We start from the raw sequence: 6,945 nt of genomic DNA, 5'->3' as shown, positions 1-6,945 counted from the left end.
TCTTCATTTAAACTTATTAAATGATCAAAACAAGTACTAAATGTGGGGTCTTTTAACATGCTCAAAAACTCAAAATTGTGCTCAAAAGCAAACCGGCTATTAGGCCTGGGCATGCTGTATTTTGATATCTCAAACGGGTTGGCAATGGGGAGTCAATATATTCAAGTCAAAAAGGGAAATAGTAAGTGTGTTCATACATTTTGTGATTTTAGATTGAGCTATATTTTTGGTAAATGATGCTGAGCACATGGATGTGACTGTTGTGTCATGGTCATAGTATTGTACAGTGAACTGACTTTACTGTAAGTTGTCTTTGTTTTTGTTTTTTTAGTAAATAATTTGTACAAATACATTACATCTGGACAAATTTGATTTGCAGGCTAAAATAACATGCAATCATGGTGCATTAATCAGCATCTGCATGTTTTGTTTTGCCTGCCTTAATCCAATCAGCATAAACACCATTCTGATACTTCATTATCATAAAGATATAGAGAAGTTCACATGTCAGGTATTTCTGATCACTAACAATGACTACAACTTCACAGAATGGGGCAGGGGCACCAAGAGCAAAAAGACAAAAGGTGATAGCCTGTGTTATCATGATGCAGAAAATCATCTTCACCATATGCAGTGTCCATTACTTTACTTTTTCATGTGATGTTATGTCAAGACATAGGTTAAATGGATCTTAAAAAGATTTGTAAATTTATATCTCCACATCTGAAATTACATATAGAAACATGAAACATACAGACTTTTCTTACACAGATCTTTATATACTGTGTTGATGCGTGTGTTTTTGTATCTCTGTGAGGTTGTGACCTGGTTTTCACCCCTTTTTTATTAAATGATAGTAGTGTGACTTGAACTCAGTCTAGACTCAGGTAGACCTGTTCCTGGTAGTTCTTTAGACTTGAATGTCTGGGGCATAACCGCAGGTTCCCTTTTGTACCAGTGCCTGTTGAACGGAAGTAGGTGCGGGTTCATTAAATGTCACTGATTTCTTCTGAGTACTCCAGTCTCAAAATTGGATAAGGTATGGCCGTAGTATTAGATCATTCTTTTCCATTTCCAATCCTTTACCTTCAGGATCAAGGCCATGGGCAGCCATTTTGCAGTGTGCACACTATAGTACTGCATCCTCTTTCAAGTTTTCACTTTACTAATCCTACTTCACAAAAGCAAACAGGTTGGAGCCCTTAGCATCTTAATCACACCCGTTGCACTTGATTTATCACATCCAAGAAGGTTTTTACATAGGAACCAGTCACCACAAATGCTTTAGAACTATACTGCCGTTCTTTAAAAGTAGTCATAACTATGAATTGTCCAATGCATAGTACCCCTGTGCTCTCAAGTTTCACATTGACATTTTTGAGTTGTGGCTTGTACTTCAAAACAGAGGTTCTCAGAAATTAGACTTATGTCAGCGTCTGAATAAATTTTGAAGTCTATGTGTGTTCCTTGAATCTAGATAGTGACTACTCATCCTCCACTTTTGGCATCAATGTGAGTTAACAAACTAAGGAAGTGTGTTATGTTGCTGCATTTCTGTGGTTTGTTGGCATCATGGACGTGGGTTCTAACTGCAACAAAGTTACCATTTTCCTGCATTTGCAGCACTCCACACTATTTTTGCTGTACAGTGTACACACATCTGCTTTTCCATGATTTCTTCTACATATTTTACATCCCCACTTAAGTTACATGCTCAGTGTGGTTTTGTTTTGAGCCAAGGTGCTGTCTGCCTCTTTCTCTGTGATGGGATTTTTTACTGATGCGTGATGTCTATGAGCTTGTTCAGACTGCCTCAGAAGCTCTACGTGTTTCTCAGTGTCAGGTTGGGCATTAGTTAAGGCTTTTTTCATCTTTGGTGGCACCGAAGTGCTTTAAGTAGCTTCTTTATTAGACTATTAGTCCTCTTTTTAAGGTAAATGTCTAATAAACTTGTTCAGAATATTTTCCCATTGAAGCTGCTTGCTGACCTGTACTTCAGCCTCTTCTTTGTCCAGAAATCCAGCACTTGCAGACTTGGATGACTGCTTCAATACAATAACTTATTCACTTACTAGCTCTACTAACACGTCACAGCATAACAAAACTATATTACTTCCAACAAAGGGTGAAGGCTTTCTGCAGTGCCCCCTTGAATGCATTAAAAAAGTCTTACAGTTTTTTTCAATTGCTAACAAGCGTTTACCAATACTTAAAGTACTTTTTCTAAACTCTTAACACAGCAACACACCTACATCACACAAGTAGCCAAATAGTTAATTTCCTGGCCAAAACCACATTTTGTTAAATAAATACGAACTCTATATTTCAAAATGCTGAATACCTTTTTCTGCATATACTAACTCTATCAAAATACAGCAAACCCGATTCAAAATCGAGTCATTCGGTCAAAACATTAGCCCTACTTTTCTTTCTATCCAACAGAAACACATAGTCAATCATAGCACAGTGACTGTCAACTCTAACAGCTGATGACCACAAAAACGGCATTACTTGTCATGTTACAGTTCTACCTGCATATAGACAATATAAAAATCCATTGTTTTTTGTAATTTAGTTACCTTCAACTGAAATCCATTTGACATTTTTAAGTGTTGAATGTGTTCATTCTTAGCAACATACTGTCTTAAATTTAATGAGTAATTATAGAAAAAAAAGGGTCCCCTATGCAGAAATTAAATTGAAACCTTGATTGAAATTGTTTTCCAGTGGGTTAGGGTTGGATGTGGATGGTGCCCCCATGGTAGCTGATGACAGTGATCAACAAAAATTCCAACATGCATGGCCTTTGGTTACTATGCAAGCTTGTTTCCGTCAGAGAATAAAAAAGTTAAAATGGTAATTGTGGGGTAATATTGGTAATATACAATTTGGGCTTCTATTCTTGGAATTGTGAGTTTACATCTTGCAATTCTGACTTAATCAGAATTGTGAGATAAATTCACAATTGCAAGAAATAAAAGTCAGAACTTTGAGATAAAAAAAGTCACAATTACACTTTACCCTTTATATTCCATGGCAGAAATAAGCTTTCATAGGCTCCACATGTGTAAGGGGAAAAACAAACAAACAAACAAACAAACGCAAAAATGCACAGTCCAGTACACATTCTTACTCCTCTCCCCTACCTCTTCTTCTCCCTTTTTCTGATCAAGCTACTCCTCTCCCTCCTACAACTATTCCTCTTCCTCTCCCAGGCATTATTTTTCTCTCTCTTTGATTCTTTGTATTAGATTAGTTTATTGATGAAGAACATGTAAAAAAATGTTTTTTACTCTTTTTACTCTGTTGATGTAATGGAAAGAGCATCAACACCTGACTATTCCTCCAACTGAGACTCAGTGATGTTACTTAAAAATTCTTATCAGTTGTTACAATATTTTATATAGAGAGATTTTTTTCAATACTTTTGAGCTGCTGTTGTTGCAGAATTAGAGGCTTTACACTATATTTAAAGTCTGGAATATTAGGTCTTCATTTCTGTCATGCTGTGTCTAAGCTTTTGTAAAAATTATAAGAAAGATCCATGATTTTGGTATGGGGTAAGCTTGTGTGAAAAGAAAATTTAAGCATTTTAGAAACGTGTTAATTGACTGAATAGTGTGTGAAAACAACAAAATTTGTGTTAATGGTATGGTCACAACAGATGGATGTTGTGCTAATTGTGTATAGAGTTTTGAAAATGTGACTACAGTTTGGACAAAGGGATGTTAGCAATTGGAAAAAAACTGTAATGGTGTGCTTGCGATTTAGGTCTGTGGGAGTTTGGACTAGACTTTGATTTCGTTGCTCCAGCTCATGATCACTGCTGTGCAGACTCAGGCTCCAAATATCATATCAGTGCATGATGACAGTGGCCATACCTGGGATGTTTTGGCTTCAATTTACTACAGTGGAAGTGGATCTGGTTCGTCCATTTAAAAAAAAAAAAAAAACGTTTATGGTGCATACAGTGAACTTTTAAATACTCCTGCTAGGGGATTCATATGATTGTCTTCAGACTTGGTTTAGACACTGAAGATGCTAAATTGTGACGATTAACAGTCTAATGTCTTGGAAGTTTAGATCAAATTAGTGTTATACAGTATGTTTGGTCATATCATATGGATGTGGCAATTTTGGTTCACGGTCAAAGCAGCACCAGCTGGCAGCAGGAAGTGTGGCAATAAAAGTGACTTTGACATAGTCTTCTTAAATGTACCTATTCAAATGCATATATAGGATATATTTTTTTTTTCTGAAGTCACTGGGTGGTAGTGGCTTTACTGCTTGGGCCCATTATTGCTGCTTCCAACTATGTTTAGTTTTATTGTTGAAGCTGCATGGATTTATGCTTTCTATAGCATCCCAAAAATTCATAGGGTAAAAGCTATTCCATATATTACTTCCCAGTTTAGTCTATAAAACAGTTTATGTTTGCTTAGTGCTTCTGTTGTTATTTTGCCATGCTTCACATGACCATGAATCAGAGAGAAAACTTGAAAAGTGCTTTAGTGTTTACCTATCTTTTGTTTTTGTGAGTGTGACAGGCTAAGTGTGGAGGGCAAAATCAGCAACAACAGTTAAGTTGTTCTGAGTCTGCTTGTGTGGTGGTGGTGGTTTACACATGTCAATAGGTATTATCAAATTGACAGAGTTTTGAGAACGCAGCGGACATGGAGGACTATAACGCAATAAGAGCTCATTCAAATACTGAGGTGCTAAACCATTCAGGGCTTTATAAGTAATAAGCAAGATTTTAAAATCTATACAATGTTTTATAGGGAGCCAGTGCAGTGTTGACAGAACCGGGCCAATATGGTCATACTTCCTGGTTCTAGAAAGAACTCTAGCTGCTGCATTTTGGACCAGCTGGAGTTTGTTTATTAAGCGTGCAGAACAACAACCCAATAAAGTGTTACAATAATCTAACCTTGAGGTCATGAACGCATTAATTAATGTTTCTGCATTTGACATTGAGAGCATAGGTCGCAATTTAGATATATATTTTTGAGATTGAAAAATGCAGTTTTACAAATATGGCTTTCAAAGGAAAGATTGCTATCAAATATCACACCTAGGTTCCTAACTGATGACAATGAATTGACAGAGCAGTCATCAAGTGTTAGACAGTGTTCTAGGTCTTTACATGCAGAGGTTTTGGTCCGATAATTAACACCTCTGTTTTTTTCAGAATTTAGTAAGAAATTATTTGTCATCCAGTTTTTTATTTCGACTATGCATTCCGTTAGTTTTTCAAATTGGTATGTTTCGCCGGGCCATGAAAAAATTTAGAGCTGAGTATTATCAGCATAATAGTGAAAGCTAACATCATGTTTCCTGATGATATCTCCCACGGGCAACATGTAAAGCATGAAAAGTAACGGCCCTAGTACTGAGCCTTGAGATACTCCATACTGCACTTGTGATCGATATGATACCTCTTCATTCACTGCTACGAATTGATGGCAGTCAGATAGGTACGATTTGAACTAATGCACTTCCACTAATGCCAACAAAGTTTTCTAGTCTATTCAAAAGAATGTTGTGGTTGATAGTGTCGAATGCAGTGCTAAGATCCAGTAGCACTAATAGAGAGATACAACCACGATCAGATGATAAAAGCAGGTCATTTGTAACTCTAATGAGAGCAGTCCCAGTACTATGATACGGTCTGAATCCTGACTGAAAATCCTCACAGATACAATTTTTCTAGTATCTTTGACAGAAAAGGGAGATTTGAGATCGGTCTGTAATTACAGTTTTTCTCAGTCGCTTTGGTGCATTTCTCGAATCATCCTTAATATTTGCAAAGACGTATTTGCATTTCTCAAGACAATTCGTACAAACAGCACCACACAATGGATTACCTGCAAAAGCCTGTAACTTACTCAAAATCTTTATCTAATCTCTCAAACGTAAGTATTTATGTCAATGAACATATCAGTGCCATCAGAATGAAAAGTCCTTGTATCATTGTTCACAAACAAGATAGTCAAAATGCTTAGTCATGTTGTCAGTATAACAGTGCACTCTGTTAGTATTATCTGATGTAAACTATGGCAACAGTTTGGATGAAAGTTACTGTAATGAAATGCAGAAGGCTGCACTTCTTATGTATGCCATATATCCATTTCAAAAGTACAATTTTACACATTACTGTATGTGGGATATTGATTGAAAGAGACTGGATAGGATTCACAGTTACACTTTGCTAGTGGTCAGACAAAAAAAAAAAACATTACAACTTCATTGTAATATAGAAAAGAAATATGGGCACAAAGGCGAAAATACAAAATTAGAAAAGCAAACACAGGAAACACAACTTAGGCAGAATGTTGCTTTTGCATGCAGCACTGTATGAGGAATTGCAGTGCAGTCTGTCAGCCCACAGATTCTCATCTACGTCACAATGAATATCTTCCCTCGCAATGCAATGTGGAATTGATAGAATTCAAGAGAACCATCTCACAACTTCCTATTTGTGGATGATGCTGGCTTCAACCTGACCAAAAGCAGAAGGCGTGGCCGAAATGTAATTGGCCACAGAGCTACTGTTGATTTGGTAGGCCAATGGGGAGGAAATATCCATTGTCAGAATTTGTAACTCTTGTGTTGTCCTCTGTCTAAATATGCTTTTCCAATTGAAGGTTCATGAGATGCACCTTTGAGCTATTTCAGAGAACTGGTTTATCATTAGCTGATCTACATTCTATCCATTAGTGAAAGTCAAGATTCACTTGCACAATTCATGGCAAATTTACAAAAAGTCTAATAGAAATGTGTAGAAAATATGCTTGACAGTTTATGACAACTAGATCAACCATTTTGCATTTAATGACTTATACGATGAACTAATGCCTAGATGTTTTGGGGGGTAAGACTACTGCACAGATAATTTAATAAATTTTGAGCAACATGACATTAGCAACTGATAATGTAGGAAAC

Source organism: Sinocyclocheilus grahami, unplaced genomic scaffold (genome assembly GCF_001515645.1).
Source record: "Sinocyclocheilus grahami isolate Dianchi unplaced genomic scaffold, SAMN03320097.WGS_v1.1 scaffold355.1, whole genome shotgun sequence".
Taxonomy (NCBI): Eukaryota; Metazoa; Chordata; class Actinopteri; order Cypriniformes; family Cyprinidae; genus Sinocyclocheilus; species Sinocyclocheilus grahami.
The sequence above is the reverse complement of the archived record's forward strand: the minus strand, read 5'-3'. Positions refer to the sequence as shown.